Source organism: Lathyrus oleraceus, chromosome 1 (assembly GCF_024323335.1).
Source record: "Lathyrus oleraceus cultivar Zhongwan6 chromosome 1, CAAS_Psat_ZW6_1.0, whole genome shotgun sequence".
Classification (NCBI taxonomy): Eukaryota; Viridiplantae; Streptophyta; class Magnoliopsida; order Fabales; family Fabaceae; genus Lathyrus; species Lathyrus oleraceus.
This window is the reverse complement of record NC_066579.1, coordinates 23,893,678-23,913,559: the sequence shown is the minus strand read 5'-3', so window position 1 is coordinate 23,913,559 and position 19,882 is coordinate 23,893,678. Positions and strand designations below refer to the sequence as shown.

The following is a 19,882-nucleotide window of genomic DNA, read 5'->3' as shown; positions in this document are numbered from 1 at the left end:
CTAAGTACGGTCAATGATCAAAGTACTTGGGAATCGAGAGAACAATGAAGTCCTAACTATTCTTTTTCATCCTCATAGAACCTAGATCTAACTTGTTTAAATCATTAGATGTTTTAAGGGGGAAAGTCAAGTGTCGGGTCCTCAGGCTAGGTACGGCCGACAACCCAATTACTTGAATGTTGTGTACAAACACGTACACCCCATTTGAGATTCCAATTTGTTATGAAAATGTTTTTGAAAAAAGGAACTTGACGTTGGATCAAGCATTTGGATTTATTATGAAAATAGTGAGTAAAGAATGGAGGTGAGAGATAGGATGAAGATCGAGAAGAGAATGGAGAGGAGATGTGAATGAATGGATCTTGGAGTGGATGGAGAATACTTGATGTTGGATCAAGTATTCACGTTGCAATGGTGTTAGTTTTATTCGGAAAACAACTTGACGTTGAATCAAGTACCTTTCATTTCTTTTGAAATGCTTTGTTTATCATTTTGTATTTTATCTTTGATTATTAACATGCATAGTAACTAACTAGGAAGCAATAAATCTAAGCTATTAAATGACCAAGGGGAGGGGGAACATTTGACCCACAATGGGGGGATGGATCCACACAATACCATGGAAAGGGAATGAAAGAAAAATACAAGTTATAAACCACTAACTATGTACCATGTCTAAGGCATACAAGTGAATGATACTTCAAACAATACAAAATTATTGAATGAAAATGGAATGGTTATGAGCATGGTTAGCTAAGAGTGAGCTTGAATCTCCAAGTCAACTTGTGGACACAAAACAACAAACGAGTTAGCATGAATGAGAATGAATAAGAACGATGCAACAATAGGAAAATATGTACAATGGTTAGAATCGATTCAAAAAGGTAATGGATAAATCAATGAAAAGTAATCAAGATTTATCATATGATCATGGAAAATGGAATTAGACATACAAACTATTCCTCACCTAAATTGAAATGGGATTTTCAATTTAATCAAAACGATCGTAAACCAAAGAAATGATTAAATGGGCAATTAAAGTGACTATTAATTCTAAAAGTCTAGAATCTATCTAAACATGAATTAGGATCACAAACCGATCAAATGGAAAATTAATACCTATATGGAGAATTGATTTTAATGGACATGATCACAATAATTGAATTGAGTCGAAATTTATTCTAAAGTTTAGTCATGGAAAAATCCACCATTAACCATATTAATCCAAATAAAATCACAAAAAGAAATGACGGGATTCTAATGAATAAAACCTAGTCCTAACATGGTTAATCAAATGAAAATTAAATATGAAAAAAATAAGAAATCAAATCTAATCTAACAATTGAGTAAACCTAATTTGTAACAAGATCTCATTAATTTCTAACAATGCCTAACTAATCAAAGAATTAATCTAACTAATCATAAAAACTAATGATGATCCTAATATTTCTAAAAAGAAAAACTATTAATCAATCCTAATTCTAATCCAGATTAACAAAATAGAATCCATATTAATCAAAGGAGAAAACTAGCATTAATCATAAATTAATTGGGATTAAGGAAAAGATTAACATGAACATTCAATATTGGGCCTGGGGGGTTTGGTCCACTGAAGTGGAGGTGCGGTTCTCACAGCTGCTTGGGCCAAACGTTTTCTTTGGGGTGAACCGGAGCCCAATTTTTTTCAACCCGAAACCGGATTCCACATGTTTCCGTCATGGTTATGCCGATACCAAAAACCCATACACGTGCGACTATGAATGAAACCTGACTCCATGTTTTCATCCCTAATTGAAATCCTTAGGTTAAAATGGAGAATTGGCCTACGCAGAATTTCGATCCCGCACTCTTCAGTTTCGCGCACACCGCCGTGAACCTCAAAGACGAATCCAGACCTCGGTTTCTCCCTTCATCGAAGAACCAAAAACACAACCAACTCCACAGAGAAAGACAACATCGAGATGTGATCGATATAATTCGCGATGATATTTTGCTTGTGCGTAAAATGAAAGAGACTGAAGAAGGAAGAAATGGCCTACCAGATTCGTGAGTCGTGTGGTGTTGCGTTGTTCGACTCGTTCGTGTGTTCAAGGTTGAAGAGAGCTGGATTACTATTGATGCGTGAGGAGTATCGAATGGTCGTCGTTGTTCTCCGGTGAGGCCTGAAGACGTCGCATTCGTTGAAGTATCGGCGATGATCGACAACGATGCATTGAATCCTCTCCTTCGAAATCCCGTGAGTTTCCTCCTCTTCCTTGCTACCTCTGTTCTTTATTCCTCTCTTTCGATTCTTCCTCTTCTTTTTTCCATTTCTTATTCTTCGTTTCTGCTTTTTCTGTTAAGGGGTTGTGAGCTCCATTTGATGTGATTGAATAGTGGTTATCGATTGAGATTGAAGGCTCGTTCCTAAAGGGGGTGATCCCGAGCGAAGAAGATTGTGCAGTGTTAACGTTTTGCTATCGAGGGTTGTTGGAAGGTTGAAGAAGTGTGATGAAGATTTGAGGGTGCAAGGTTGGTTTGTTAAAGCGGTGGAGAGGGTGATTCAAGAAGAAGATGAATGAAGAAGATGGTGAAGGAGTGCGTAGAAAATGTGAGAGGGTGGAGGGTTTGATGAAGGGTGAGATTGAAGTTGTCATATGAAGGGATTGGAAACGGAGAGCCCCCAGAGTGGAAGGTTGAGAGGTGGTTATATGGTGATTGTAAGGGAAGTTTTTTTGGGTTGAGAAAATCGATTAACAGTTGGTTAGTCGGTTGAAGTTGTTGAGTTTCGGTTATGAGCTAGATGTAGTTGCAATTCAGTTAGAGGTTTATTGAGAGCCTCCATTATTCAGTCGAAGATTTGGTTGTTTCAAATTTGGTTATCAGCCCGTGACAGTTGGAGAAAGGTTTGTGTTGGCAGCCCTGTTGCGGTTCCGTTTCATTTTCGGTTATAGAAGTTGGTTAGAAGTATGTATTGTTGGAGAGTTATTGAGAAGTTAGTTAGGGAGGTTTGAAGAGTTAACGACATCTATCATCTAACAAATAAGACCCACGACATCTAACAGGCATGATCCAACATACCAGCTTTTGATTTTCCATGGCACTCAGGGGAATACATAAGAGAGCGGAATCTTTGAACCCACATGAGCGAAGAAAAAATTCCCAGTTGGTGTATTATGAAATCAAACCGGTCTTTGGAGTATGCCACAACGTCCATCTTACTCACTGCAACTATAACATGGTCTACCCCAAAACTTCTAATAAGTCGTGCCTGCTCTTTTCTTTGTCCTTTCCAATGTGTTTATTTACTGCTTTATTTTATTTGGATGTATGAATTATTATTGTATCATGAATGGATCTGGATGAGTGGAAATGGATATAGTTATTGGAATTATTGGATATTTATTGGATGTTGGTTTTTTTGTAAATGGATATTGGATGAATTAAATGTATATTGGATAAATGGAAAATGGATTATTCGGAGTTTAGAAAATTGGATAATTGGTTTAATGGTTAATTGGATTTGCAAATGGGTTTGGAAAGTGGTAAATGGATTATGGTTAATAATGGATTCAAATGGATAATTGCATTATGAGAAATGGGTAATAATGGATTAGATTGTAAAAGGGACTTTTTTGTTTATTAAATGGATAATGGATTTAGGGATTGGTTTTAAGAATAGCAATTGGTTTTAAGAATTGGATTTAAAATATGAAAATGATAAAAATGGATTAACAAATATGAAAATGACTAAGAAATGGTTTTTGGTTAGAAGGTTGACTTTGATCAATTGGTTGATTAAAAAGTCAACAGTTGACCAAAAAGTCAATTTAGGCAAAAATGTTCGTTTTCTTGTGGAATGAATGTGGGTACGACCGAAAAGTCCAATGTTCTTAAACCAAATAAAACATGTCAATCCAAGACTAAAAAATCTAATTAATCAAAGCCAACCAAATAATATTCAATCAAGCAACCAATTGTAGCACCTTGAATGAATCTTAACCAATGCACCAGAACCATGAATCTTAACCAAACGTCTGAACCATTTAAAATGAATCAAACGAATCAGATGCAACCCCCCTGAATTAGGGTTTCCACTATGCTCCATGGTGAACACCCTTGAACCCATGATTTTCTGTTTTCCAAATGCAAGTGGAATGCGTTATGATACGATGGATATGTGAATGAGATGAATGCTCATCAGAGTATGCAAATGATTAGGGTTAGTAACCTAGATGAGCTTGTGAAAGGTGGGGTGAATTTTGGGGTATGACAAACCCTAATTGGGGATCATATATATTGAAGACTTGATTGGGAAGCATCCTAATCCATCCAAAGGTCTTAATTGAAGGATGTGATGTTGAAACCCTAATCTCAGATGCTTGAAGGCTTATGCTAGTAGGGATTGACTTGGAATCATCTTGATTTGACTGAAACCCTAGTCCATTGGGGGAAGGCTCTTGCCCTACATCTTGTTAACTATACCTACACATCTTTCTGGATCTCTCAAAATCATGTCTCCTATTCATATGGTGATTCATTGGTCATTGGTCATTGGGTTCTATAGCGGTAAATTCTTGACCATTAAGCTATTGGTTAACTCAACGTCAATAAAACTAGAGTCACCATGACGCTTTTATTGTTTCCAAAGAAAAAAAGTGAAAAGTACGAAAAAAACCCAAAGATAAAAAGCTTTCAAATCAAAACTAATAAAATGTCAGAGATTACAGGTAAGGGGGTTGGTTACACAGAGGGAGTGTGTTAGCATCCAATGTGTCCTAGGTACTCCTAGGGAGTCCTTTTTTACATGCAAGTATCTTGGTCAAAATAATGTTTGGATAAAAAATATAGAGTGAGGGGATGAGAAAAGAATTCATTAATTATAAATATGAGGGATCAAAACCCCGTAGTTCGTGGTAAAAATTTCAAAGAAGTTGGTGATTTGATTTTAATCAAAAGTTTAAAAGAAAATACACAAAAAGGCCAAAGACTTGAATGGGGTTGTTAGTTCTTTTTGTCCTTTTTAAATTAAAGTCAATATGGTTAAGTTCATTCACAAGTTTGATTTAAGAAAAAGTTTACAAATTCAATGGCATAACACCAAAGTTTCTAATCATTAAAACATGTCTAACTTGAAAACACAAATAAAGAAGGTTTTGAAAGGAGGGAGAGATCTTGAAATTAAATAAATGGGAGGAGATGAAGAGGCTACCCTAGACAAAATTTTAAAATTCAAGAGTTGAAAAGATCTGACCAATGGGAGGCAATCCACAAGACAAGAATGTCAGATAGAAAACCATTTTCCTCTGGACTTTAGCAAGCAACAAGCGTGAGCAAACATCCAAGCAAATCATAATGAAGATCAAGGCATCAAATAAAGATAGTCATAACAACCAAGCAAGAACTCCAATAGCAAGCAATCTTCAAATGTATCAGATGAAATATTCCTTGATCAACTCAAAACAATCATCAGACATAAACAATAATAACAACACATAATCAAACATAGAGACAAAGTAATAGATGAATCAAGAGCACTCAAGGCTCGCATTAGATGAAAGGCACTCTCAAAGACATCTCAGTCTCAGAATAGTGGCATTGGCCAAGTCCTCAAAGCATAAGGAAGTTACCTACTTCTAAGTCCAAAGATTCAGATAAAGTCCAACAGTCCACCATGATATTTTTTAGGGTTTTTGTTGTTATTAGGTATTTTAAGGTCCTAAGACCACAGACAAAATCAAAATTACACAAAATATACAATCACAAGATATGGCTCAAGTGAGCAAAGTGAAAAGGACTGAAACATAAACAAGTTGCATGAAATGTAAATGGCAATGAATGATAAAGATGCTGAAATTTAAATTTCATTAAGTAAATGACTTGAGAGTAAAACAATGTTAATAAAAGGTTAGTCAAATGTTAGTGAAGAGTTCCATTTGTTTAAGTCATTCTTTGGAGAACACTCAATCATTCATTCACAAGTATGAAGATATAAACCAAAACATCATCCGTGAGAAGGGCTACAACTTGGATAAATTAACAAGTATGCCACTAGCTCTCATGAATGGAAAAAGGGTCAAGTCTTCATATAATACCATGAAGAATGGGAGACTTACAATCACACTTACCAGAATGTTATTCCTTTTTGGACAAATTTAGCTCTATGTTAAGCAATCATAATTGGACTTATGTAGAAGTCATAACTATTTGAGGTCGGGCAATAAAAATATAGGTGTTAATGCATGTTAGAGATTTAGTACAAAGAACCAAACTCCTAAAACATACCACACACTAGAAAATGGAGGGACCTATCTCATTCAAGCTCATGTTGATTCATCTGACACAAGGTCATTGATGAATCAACTAGCATTAGACATGAAGAGAATTCATTGGTCAATGATGGATTGGGGAAGAATAGGGATGAAGATGAAGAGGGAAGGGGAAATAGAAACCCAAATTGATCATAAGAGGAATTTCATCTGATCAATACTATCCATTCATTTTGGGGGATGAAATGTACATTTCATCAACCCCCTAAATCCAATAGTATTGGTCAAACAAAATTCAAATCAACCATGACCAAGGTCAAACAGAAAGTCAAACACCACAAGATCAATTAAATGGCTCAACAAATTTTTTAAACAATTAAACAATAAAAAATCAATTTTAAAATGAATTAAAATGCATTTTTAAATGGGCAAAACCTCAAACCCCTTTAAAACACCAAATAAATGGCCAATGGGTTTATCCTAGGTCAAACAAGGTTAAAGGACCTTAGACAAAAAAAATCACAATTTTGGAAAGTCATAAGTATTTTAAAATATTTAAAAACAAGTCAAAAATCATTTAATTCACAAAAGATATCAAAATTATTCCAAAAAAATATATTTTAATTCAGAATATGGAAGAGAATAATATTTAAAGATTTTTGGTGAAAGTCCCATATTTTTTAGATTAAAAATGAATTTAATATGAATTAAACAACATAAGTGGATTAAACATAAAATCAGAAAATATAATAAAATTCAAAAAAACAAGGGTCATCAGATCTCCCTCATTATTTAAGGTGACAGATTTGATGGCCACGCGCATGCTGAACACGGAATGCCTCACTCAACGGGTAACACAGGTGGTCATCTAAACCAAGGGCCCTGATTAAAACAATTAAACAAGATCAAATGGTTGGGAAGGCGTCAACGCACCACCGAAGCCCTAGCTCTGGCCTTCTTCTCCGATGGACCTCATTGGACTGGTCCACCACCAACCTCCATAAAATGGAAAATGAGTACACTAATCGAAAGGAAAAATGCTCAGGAGCTCGAATCTGACCTCAATTTCTCCCAATTCCAAGTATATTAAAAGATACGTGGATTTTAAATTTGAGGTGCATGATCTGAGTTGCTTCGATTTGGCCTCAAAGCAATTCAATCTTGTTGCCTACATTGGTAGGACTTCAATCGACCAAAAATTACTTGAAATTATAGAAAATTGAGAGAGAATCAAAGAGAGAAAGTTTCACAAAATTCACCTTCTATTTGCAGTGAAGAAGCTTGATCTCGATCTCAATTTTCTTGGGCTTGCTTCCACTAGCTTGTCGGAGATGAAATGGATGCAAAAGGGCTTTAAATTCTTGGAGTTTCAATTCCAAAATAGAATGGGAACCAAAACTCGATTTCAAGAAAAATCTTCAAGAAATTCTATCAATGGAGGGTGAGGATGTTTGTAGTTCAAAGCTTCGACCAGGTCTCTCTCATTCTGAGCAAGAGGGCATGCATTTATAGGCTCTTACATTCATTTCTACACACTTCCAATTTTGAACCAAAAATAGCAACTCAAGTTGCATGGATGCATGTGCATGTGTGCAGGCCCAAATGATGCTTGCAATACATTCCAATTTGTGTTAAAATGCTACTGAGAGAAACACATGAGGCCATGTAAAGTTGTACCATGTTTGAAGTTTGAATTTTGCCAAAACAAGCTATGGAAATAACTCATAGGCAAGTCCTTAACCTTTCATCCAAATGAAGTGATCTTGATCTCTTTGGAAAGCTATCATCATATGGAATAACGTATATGTTTGGACGTTTTCCATTTGAGGCTTGGAACATGGAGAATTTTAAGGTGGAAGTTGGAGAAATCAAACATAGTTGAAAATTTTCTAAGTATAAAGTCAAATGACCACTCCTTCCACCTTCAATAACGTTTCCTATGAGCTTCAAATGAAAATGGTTCCTTCTTAAAAGTTGTATCTCTTTTATTCCTATTAAATTTGGTCACAAATTGGAAACCATTTGCATCTTTCATGAGGGAGTTATAGATTTTAGAAGTTGAGGAAAAACACTTGTTCAATGATGAAGACCCAAAATGATCTATAATGTTTCCTCATGGAACATGCCATTTCAAGTTGAATTTTTTCTTTCTCAAAGAAGAAAAGTTGGATAAGTAGACTTGAATTTGATCATGAAATTTTGATGGTCTTCATATCATAAAAATTGAGCAAGTTATGATTCATGGAAGTTGACCTCCTAACTAGGGTACAGACAAAATGACATATAATCTTTCAGCATAAAAAATGACTTCCCAAGAAAAATTGGCTCTTTGTGTCTGTCATACCCTAATTTTCAACCCTAAGATGCCACCATCATTTTTATCATTTGCATGACATCTAGAATTTTTTCACTACTAACCTATTGAAAATACAAAAAGATTTTCTACTTTGTTTGTCTTAAGCTAGGGTTTTGCACCAAGAGCTTTCAAAGATTGATCAATCAAGACTTGGCATGAGTTTTAACATTTCAAACTCCTCATTCTTACCAAGTAATCAAGTGACTTCCATCAATAAGAATTGATTTCAAGATCATTCCATCTCAAGTTCATCAAGCCACAATTCATCTGACACTCAAAATTAGGGTTTTGGTCAAAGTCAACTCGATGTTGGCTCTTTGACCAAAGCATGACTCTATGGCTTGAGGCATGATCCAAGGTATTAAAATGTGTACTAATAACCCACTCATACAATTCATATGGCTCAAGAGGTTAGGTTCATAAGCATATGAAAGTTTGAACACAACTGATGAAAAAGTCAACAAATGCTTAAAGTCAAAGTTTGACTTTTAAGATTTTTGGTCAACTATGGACTTTTCAAGTCAAGGATTATGAAAATATGATCATTGAAGTCATTTAATCAATTTTAGTCAAGAAAATAAAGGTTACTTGCAAAAAGGGCAAAGATCGAGAATTTGAAATTTTTACTAAGTCCCTAAAAAACATGTCCAAGTACCCAACTTTCCAAGGCCATAACTTATGATCCAAGCCACCATTTTTTTTCTCCAACGATCAGATTAAATACCTTGCTTCATACTTCAACTTTTTCCTATGTGATAAAACCTCAAAAAATGCACGAATAAGGGGATACGGGGTCATGAAGTGGATGATTCATTTGTTTGTCAAGTGGTAAAACACTTAGTGAAATTTTCAGCATGTTGACCTAGTCAAGTGACCAACTTTATGCTAGTTTTTCACCCAGATCCCAATTGATTCAAGAAAAGTGATCAACATGAAAGTTTTAGATCATGATTCCATCTTTCCAAAATGTCCAAGATCAATAAATTCCCATGCTCGAGCTAAGAGAATTGAATTTGGGAAGACAGCCTCATGGAATGGTTCATAAGTCAAATTCTAAGCCAAAGTACACTACAAATCCAAACAAATCAATAAGTACATGTACTTATTGCTTCTAAATCTCACTCTAATCAGAAGATCACACACACTTTTGAGCCATTATTCAAGCAACCAAGCCATTACACAATGAATCATTCCATTTTTGGCATAAAGGTTACACTTCCATTTGTGTAAAGTGGCTTTAACCCAACATTAAGTACCATTGAGCTCCCAAATGGCTTTGACAATGATACATACCAACTCTAAACATCAAGTCCACTCCTACACTTCAGATAAAGCTCAATAAAACACTCCAAGCCCCCGATGCTTTTGCCATGCTTCCCACTTGGTGTTTTGTACAAGAACCAACCAAGCAAGCAAACCAGTACAAGCCATGATTATTTTATGATATTTGAGGCTTCTTGAACCCTCAAGGATACCTATAAATAGAGGACAAAGCCTCATCTATCCATACACCAAGCTTTCTAAGGAAAACTCCATTCTTGAGAGCTTTTCAACCTTAACCTCCACTCTCTAATTTGGCTTGTGCATTCTGCAAACCAAAGGTTCTAATCATCTTCTGGGAACTCATAAGCATTAGAAGAGGTATCAAACAGTAGCTGGAAGTAGTGTTGAAGATGCATTAGACCTTGCTCCAATAGGTATATTCTTGCACTTTGAAACTCATCATACATATGTCATTTCATTTTGATTTCTGAAGCAAATATGTAGCATTTATTGTGTTAAGAAGGATCATTAGCTTACATGTCATTTATATTGTTGTTTATGTGAAATTATGTTGCATGAAACCTAAAGTTTCAGTTCTGGTTTTTGCCTTCGTGCATCTCCATCTTTGAGTATTAGCCAAAACCTATGGTACCATTGTGTTCCTTGCATTGTTCTATGCGATTTTGATCTTTATTTCATGAAAAATGGTTGAGAAATGAGAGAGATATGATTGATGGAAGATTGAAAAAATAGTGGGAAAAAGAAAACGAAAATGAGAGAGAGAGGTTGAAGATGATGCTGAGTTAGCATTGGAAAAAGTCCATGGAACCCCAAGGACGTGGGTTCAAACCTGGCCAGCGTAATGTTTATTTTTTCTCACTTGTTAAAATGTTCATTTTTCTTCATAACTTCAAAAACCCATAACTTCATGATCCCTTAACTTTTTTGACCCATTCTTTTTGCCACGTGTTCATAAGAATGCCTATTTTATGATGATACTAAAAAATCCAAAAAAATATTATTTATTTTACCACTTTTTATTGGATAGAAAACATGTGCTTTTTAGGTGTTTTTAAGGATCCTAATCAATCTCTTTGGTTTATCTTTTGTTTTACCTTGTTGTTGAATGTTTGTATGATCATAACATACTCTTTCAAGTGTTGATTGTTACACTTAACATGTTTAAACTTGATTATTTTCATATCATGTCTAAATTGATTCACCTTGAAAACATGTTTGATTTAATGGTTAGGAGATGATTAGGGTTTCCACTTGCTTGTTTCTTATTCATACCATGATTAGGGTTTAGGTCTAAACTTGTCCCTAACGTGCTCTTGCCTCTTATTTAACTTGTACGCATAGTGATCCATTTAATATTTTACTTTGTCCATACCATGTTCATATGATCCATGTTTTGAATATCCTTCTCTCGTCACAACTTGACTTGACAACCAATATCTTGATTATGATACTTGTCTTATGTGGTTTGATACCCTTGTGTTGAGTAATGTACACTTGTTTAAATCATGTCTTATAATTCTATCCCAATTTGTGATGTTATATCCATATCTTATAATTGTTTATCACTTCATCCAAGTATTTCCTTTATAAACTCCCATGATGATTGAATACGTATCTCATACCTGTTCATGTGCTATCTCTTGTGGTGTTATGTAAACCTTTGGCATGTCTTGTTTATGATCATCATAATTCAAAAACATGTAAGTAGCTTGTTCATGGCTTACCAATTTATGTATCTTTATTTACCTAAATCTAAGGGAAAGGATCTTATGTTGACTTCTTAGTCATATATTGTCTGTTTGTTTGTTGATTTTATTTGCCCATTCATGCATTAACCCTACCCCCTTTTCAAACTAAAACACCCATTCAAACCTTGACTTACCTTTAGTCAATGGATCTTTCAACTACACTTGAAAATTCTTTAGTACACATGAAGCATTTCAAACATAACCTTCGACTTACTTTTAGTCAATGGATCTTTCAATTACAAATGATTTAGTACACACGAAGCATATCAACTCAAACTTTGACTTACATTTAGTCAAGTAACACTTTCCAAAAACATTTTTTTTACCCCTTTTATTATCCCATAAAAAAAATGCAAACAAATCTTAAAACATAGATAAAATCAAAAGGTTCCTGTAGAGTACTATAGATGATTAGGGTGCTAATACCTTCCCTTTTCATAACACACCCCCGTACCTTTAGAATCTCCCCCCATTTTGCTTAGCTTAAGTTTAATCTTCTAGCTTTGCATATACATATTGGGTTTATTTTTGAATCTTTTCCCCTTCCCTTGGATAAATTAAAGTTTGGTGGTGATATTTTGATTCACGAGTCAAGTCTAATCAATAGCTTGGTCTCCGATTCTTCACCGCGACAATGTCAAAATTAAAGTTGTTTGTAATGTCATAAATAGAACTTGGCTCTTGGAATCATTTTCATTTGACAAAAATTGTAGGTGATAGGGTATAGGGAACCCCAATTTTGACCAGTTGACTCTCTCTGGTCAGCCTCTTTGAACCAACTTGCAAAATTTAAGTTATTTTGCTCTTTGGGGATCATGGAGGATCATATATGTTTGATATTATGTATCATGAAGTATCCCTTTATATATTTGATCAATTAGTGAAGAAACTTTCCAAGGAAGTCACACAAGATACCTAGATGAATTAGGGCTTCCAAGGCAAATAAGCTGCAAACTCTTGATGAATTCTTGATTAAAATGATAAATAAAGAACATGGGGATCCATATATTATTATTAGAACCATTGTGAACCTTTCCTTGATTTATCCCTTGCAATGAGGGTCTTATACCCTAGATACGAACTTGATGAGGCACAGGTGGACACACACACACACACTACCTACAAAAGAAACAAAGCTATACATAGACATATTTTTGGTATTTTGGTTAGTTAACAAATAAAAACAAAGTATGATACAATTCAATGTGCTTGATAATCTCTGTCAATGCAAACCCAATGAATGAGGGGTGAGGAGGATGCCAAGTTGTGGTCCCAAAGCCAATGAAAATAATGAGATAGCATGAGGGATCTTAGAGTCAAAATTGGGGTCTTACAGCTGCCCCTATTTAAGGACATTCTAGTTAAGGATAATAAGGTTAAAATCTTCGTATCAACTCAATAGAATGGACTTAAATAACAACATCAAGAAACAAATTTTTGTCCCCAAGAGACCTCATGATGCATATGGTATGTATGCAAAAATAATCTTTGCGGAGAATATATTGCCATAAAGGAAAAGAGTCCAGAGAGACTGAAAATCCACAGGAGCATACTGTATTCCATAAGGAAAACTCACTAGGGGGAGACAGACTTTGGGGATAAAAGTTATGCGTATGCCAGACTACGACTTGAAAACTACTGGAGACACTAGGGGATTTTCCATGAAAATAAATCAATGGAAAGACTCGGTTGGGAGAAAAAGGGAATCTGCATGTATTGGGATAACACTAATACAACAAGAAACACCCGTTGGGAAAATGTGTAAATCAAGATGAGGCTGAAATACTCAAGCGCAAAAGGGAATTCGATTTCTCAAAGAAATACGAAACCAAACTCAACTAGGGAATAAAAACTTTAACACGGGAGTAAAAGAGATATATTATCTACTACCGGTTACTAGGTAAGAAGATAATACACTCGGACAGAGGGACATCCTTTACCGGTTAGGGTAAACAAATTAAGGATGACTCGCTGAGAAAAATGAGGCATATTTATTACCGGTTACTGGGTAAGAATGACCTATTGGGAAAAAGAAACCAAATAGGATTTAAAACTACTTGTTATTGGGCAGAAGACCAAAGAGAGAGTATCTGTCACCGGTTAAAGTGAACATATCAAGGATAAACTCAAAGGGAAGAATATTCGTCACCGGTTACGATAAACATATCAATGATAGACTGCCGGGGAAAAATAGGAATTACAACTACTGGTTACTGAGTAGAAGGGTAAAGAGAGAGTATCTGTCACCGGTTAAAGTGAACATATCAAGGATAAACTCAAAGGGAAGGATATCTGTCACTGGTTACGATGAACATATCAGGGATAGACTTACCGGGGAAACGACAAAACGAATCTGCTGGAGAAAAACAAAGAAGTAAATTACCTTTTACCGACGACTAGGTAAATTAACACAGGTAAAGTACTCAAAATTAAGAAGAATATTACCACTTACTAGGTAATAAAATCTTGGGGGACCAAAAGATCTATCTAGGTAAGAACTGGAAAGAAACGGCCAAGCAAGACTCAACCCATTGAGGATATAAATCAAGGGGAGTGGTTTCATCCAAATAATGAACTAGGGAGGAAACTGAAATAATAATCGCCCATGAGGTAATAACTCAGTGGGGAAGGAGAAAAAATAAACTTTTTCTACTTAAAGGGGCTGACACTTTACACTTGAAGGAGGACAAACACACCAAATCTGCATGGGGAAATAATCTCACCAAAGCAGGGGATCAGGAGAAAGGTCAATGCGATAAAAATGCACAATGAAATATCTGATGCTATATTTTACGCATGTATATGCCTGAATATGTATATGATTATGCTGACAAACGAGCACAAAGGATACAAATGACGAAGATTTGCATCATCACAACTAGATACTCAGCTAATCTCAACAAGGTGGAAACACTAACTGGAGAACCTTCTAGGGATGAAAATAAATCACCGAGGATGTAAATCCTAACTCGAAATAATATTCAAATCAACTTTGGCTGGGAAAAGGCATGGAAAACATGTGTCCAAACTAAAGTGCTGCAAACAAAGAAGGATCTAATGAGGATCCTTATCAGAGTAACAAGTCATCACTGTGGGGAATTTTAAGTCAACACCATATCAAATGGGAGACAACCCTGCATGGGATACCAGCAATACTGCTCAGAACCAAATCTTGCCTGAAGGGAGAAATCTTCTATCAGAATATACAATTCTGCTGAGGTCTCCAGTCACAATAAGAGGTAAAAACTCTGAGTGGGGAGAACTAGGCGATCTACTGGGGATTTCATCCAAAAACATCTTTGTGGGGCTTCATTAGGGATACAACAATCTGCCAGGTCAAATCAAAGGCTACGTGGGGATACAAATATCAGAAAAAAATTCCTAAGAAGGAAAGTAATAGTCATCAAACTTTTCTTGGAGATTGAGAAATAAACCAATTCCAAGGCGCCAAAATATCAACCAGATCTGTAGACTCACACAGGGGAGAAATTGTCACGGCTATGCAACACACAAATAAATACGTTAAGGATCTGGAGACCAAATAAAGGTTCTAGGATAATCTAGGATTCATTCACCAATATACAGACCGAGAAAAAAAATGCAAAGACATGAACACCTCAGTTGGGGAAGGATGAATTGAAGTTTGAGAAAAACAAGAAAGGGGGTTTGAATTGTTTTGGAAATAAAAACTTTTTCAGAAATCAGACACACACAGAATCAAAAGGGAAATGACACATAATTTTATACTGGTTCGCTTGAAATTCAAAGCTACTCCAGTCCACCCGACCAAGGTGATTTCGCCTTCAAAAAGGACTTAATCCACTAATCTTGAAAGATTACACAACCAATCGTCTAAGAGAATAATCCCTCAGCCCTCTCAAGTATTCAGAGTACACAGAGTCACTTGAGGAAGTATTTTAAGCAAAAGTATAAATTGTAATGTAATGTGCTTCTAACAAACAAGCAAGAATTACAGAATTGTAAGAATAATAGCTTTTCACGTAAGAGCAGTAGCTCGTGAAAGATAAGAAGGAATGATTTAAGAGTTTTCATATTCTTGTGTGTCTCAGGTGTCTTCTCTTGAAAAGTATTCCGTCCTTTATATAGTTATTGTGAAGGACCGTTGGAGTGATGACAGGATCTTGGTAATTGAAGAATGTTTAATGTCATTACTCTCCTTGTTTCTTTCTAAAACAGTTTTGCACGCCTCATTATTTCCTTCTCGAAATAATTTCTTTCCAAATTAAGATTTCTTTTCGGTTATGCGTTCTGAACTGGTGAGTCTGCATCAAAGTCTTGATAAATCAGAGTTTGTCTTCAGAGGTTGATTATGTCTGACCACATCAGTGTTTCTAACTTCTTTATGTTGCGCTGGTATCTGTGTTGATCAGAATCAGAGCCTTTTGGACATGTTCTTTCTGAGTAGCATCTGATAGTTGAATATTTTGTATCTGATGTAATTTTCTATCTGATGTTTGATCAGAGTCCTGCACACTAAGAAAAAATCTCGTTAGAGTACCATTTTTGTTTCATCCTTTGTTATCATCAAAATCTTAGAGATATATTGTAGAACCAACTTTGTTCTTACAATCTCCCCCTTTTTGATGATGACAAAACAATACAGAGTAAAGGTGAAACATTAAAGAAAATCTAAGATCGGATAGGAAAGTGGGCTCCCCCTGAGTTAGATCTTTGGATAACTCAGAAGTTCTTACCGGACCTTCCTTGGTTTAGTGCTTTAGCTACTTTTCTGCATATCTTTAGTCATTGATTTAGTAATAATTTATTAATAATGTTTGCAATGCTTAAGAGGATTTAATTATTTTTCCATCAGAGTTGTTTTAGTTCCCCCCTTTTTTCAGAATCAAAAAGACATGCAAAAAGAAGAGTTGATATTGAGAAAAGGTATTTACAGATAAGTAGCACACATGGCAAAAAGTAGAAAGCAAAAAAAAGAAGATATCAAAACATAGAAAGCAACAAGCAATAAGCCTAAGTGCCTAAGGGTTTGGGGGCGGAGGCATGTGTTGGAGCAGCTGGGATAGCATATTCTAAATGTTGAGGTTGACAGAGTCCTGTTGATTCAACCTGGCCCAAACTACCTGTTATTCTTTCTACAGTTCCTCTAGAGTCTTCAAGACCAGAGGGACGAACCTAGAGTTGGAGTGCTCCCCCTGAGTCAGAGCATCAGCTGTAGCTTTGGCAGCTTCTTCAGCAATGCAAGTTGCTTCTTCATCTTCGACTTTAGCTTTTTCCTCAGCTTCAGCAGCATCCGCAGCATCAGCGGAAGCCTTGGCTTCAACTTCTCTAATTCTTTGAAGTTTTTCTTGGCGCACTTTCTCTTCAGCTTCCTTTCTTGCCCGTTCCTTAGCTTCTCTGGCTAAGCGCTCTTGAAGTCTAATATCAGCGTCTCTAATAAAGTCGTTGTGGACTTGTTAAGAGAGGCCTTTCAGCTTTAAGGCTTCAGAGGTCATCCAACTTATCACTATATTCCAGTGGATACTTACAACAGAGGGATCATCACTGATGCCAGAATTGATTGTCAGAGACTTGACCTTCTCTACTGAAGACTCTGCAAAAACCTGTATTGCTTCTTCTAGGGTAGGGAGGGTAGTCTCTGGTTCAATGTTAGATGCTGGGGAGGATGGAGGAGGTGAGTTTGGGGCGCTGAGATTTAGTGTGGGAGTTATGGAGGCAACGGAAGTTGTAGGTATGGGAATGGCAGAGGGTGATGGTGATGTTTGTTCAGGTTCTGGGTGTTGTTCAGATTGTGGTTGGGTTGGTTGTGGTTCATAGTGGATTGGTTATTATGTAGGTGGTGGTGTTTGTTCAGATGTGGTGCGATTTGGATGTTCAGGAGGTGGGTAAGGAAAGTCTGGGGCAGGTTCAGAGTGTGATGGCTGTTGAGAGGCCAGAGCACGGGCTTACAGCTGAGCCAGAGTGGGGGATTGGGGGTTAGATGGTTTGGTGTCAGAGGAGAGTTCGTAGTAAGGTGGGGATTGAGGAGATGGTGATGATGATAGTGAAGTGGTTTCATTCAGCATTTCTGCTTCCGAAACGGGTAATGTGGTGGTAGCGAGGTTGAATTTGAGAGAGGGTGGGTTAGAGGGTCTGGTGGTTGAGGGAGGAGTTTCAGAAGAGGTGTATATGGGAGTTGTTTGGGGAAGAGAAGAAGTAATTGGTTTAATTTTGACAGAGCGAGGGAGAGGTACAGACTTACCTGGAGAGCCAACTAGAGGAACTAGGGGTCTTGATCCAGAGGATTCTCCCAGCTTAGCTTTCTTCGCCTTCTTGGATTGCTCAGAGTGCTCTCGCATCCTCTTCATGAAGTTAGATGGATGCTCAGGAAGTCAGTCCACTGTGAAGTCAGAGATATCCACCCCTTGATTGGCAAGGTCTTGTAGATAGTAGGCTACTACCTCTGGAGGGTCAATCTTGGAGAACAGGTAGAGTCCGTTGGGAATCTCCCTCTGATCTCTAAGTGCTTCCCAGGAGGTATCAAGTGTTGGTTTGGCTCTGACTTGATCAATGATCCCATGCTCTTTAGATTCCGAGCATTCAACGGTCTTCCAGTGTCAATGGTGACATCTCCCATGAGTCTGGGCTGAATCAGGTGATCCACTAAGCCGCTCTCAATCAATACATTTGATATGAGTCTCCCCAGAGGGATGTAGTTCATTGTCTTCATGTTGTTTCTGGTGTCTTTGACTGAATCTATGAGGTACTTGAAGAGGAGTGCAGGTAGACATAGTTTCAGACCCTTGTGAATGCAGTACAAGATACACTTCTGATCTGTGTTAATGTAGTCATAAGAGTTTGAAGCAAGGTGATGATGAATGATGCCTAAGATGATCTTCAACAAGACCCGGAGGTTCTGATGTAGCTCCTTGTTCTTGGAATGCTTAGCTTCAGCACTTTGTCGGAAGATGGTAGGGTTGACTTCCTGGGACAAGTATGTTGCCCTAGGGTTTATGTTGTAGATGCATCTTCCTCCTGTCTTCTCCATGTTTAGAAGGGAGGCAATTGATTTCTCAGTGATGACTATCTTGACTCCCAGAGCGTAGGAGACAATGTAGTGATCATCTGAGTCTGCGAAACGCCAGAACTCCTTCACCAAATTCGTGTACACAGGGTCACAGAGGCGTTGAAAGTAGGTTTCCCACCCTTGCATTTTCAATTCTTCAGTAAGGTCTACGCCTTTTCACTTCATGTTTTCAAAATCAACCAAAGATTCACATAGAACTTCAAGCTTCTCAAAGGGTGTTGCTAGATGTATGTGGGGCTCACGATCGAGGATGTGGAGTTCCCTGTAGACTGGGGTTGAGACGACGTCGGTGGTTGCAGTAGTTTGTATGCTTGAACTGGGTGCTTGCTCCGTTGAGTTCATTTGTTGGGAGAAGTTGTAAACGGATTGTTGCTGAGAATCCATGAAGAACAGTTGAAGATGATGATGAAGGATTGAAGAGCTTGATGAAGACTGCAGAAATCTTTGAAGGAGATGAAGAACTGAGAGAGAGGGTTTTGTGAGGTCGTGGGTGTAAAGTGTGCAAGTGTAGTTTGTGAAATGAATATATACACATTTAGGGTGCATGAAAAACGATAATAGAAAGTGAGTTTAACAGTTAAGAAATTGAATGCAACATGTTAGCCAAGTAAGCACGTTTGAAGGAGAATGATTACAGCCCATGATAGAGGTCTAATCCCCAAATCAGCATATTGCTCGAGGAGATATCAAGAGTCTATCTCTTGATTTCTGCTAGACAACTGTCTAGAAGTTCCAAGGTCAGACGTAAGATGTACCATGTGTTACTCTATCTGATCTTCAGGAATACCAAAGGATTGGATCATGAGGATTTCTGACTCAGATGACTTAACTGGTAGTAGCATCAGAGTCAGATGCAGATTCCAAGTGTTTACTTCAGATTCTTACTTTGCTATTTCAGAGGCACATTTCATTCTGGGCAATTTTGAATGTTTAGATTTTTCAAGATAAAAAATAATCTATCTTCAGCGAGGGGTTTGGTAAAAATATCATCCCATTGATGGTCTGTATCAATAAATTTTAAGATTATTACCCCTTTCTGAACATAGTCTCTAATGAAATGATGTTTTATTTCTATGTGCTTAGCTCTGGAATGCAAAATAGGATTCTTACTTAAACAGATGGCAGCAGTATTATCACAGAAGATAGGAACGTTACTCTCAAAGATCTGAAGGTCTTGAAGTTGATTCTTCATCCAAAGCAT

At 36.8% G+C, this 19,882-nt stretch overlaps 1 long non-coding RNA gene across 1 annotated transcript; it reads left to right on the top strand.

Annotated features, from left to right (window-relative positions):
- Positions 1-1,661: 1,661 nt before the first annotated feature.
- Positions 1,662-3,384, top strand: LOC127137834 (uncharacterized). Its single transcript, XR_007808720.1, has 2 exons — positions 1,662-2,236; positions 2,344-3,384. It is a non-coding gene; the product is annotated as an uncharacterized LOC127137834 (long non-coding RNA).
- The last annotated feature ends 16,498 nt before the right edge of the window (positions 3,385-19,882 follow it).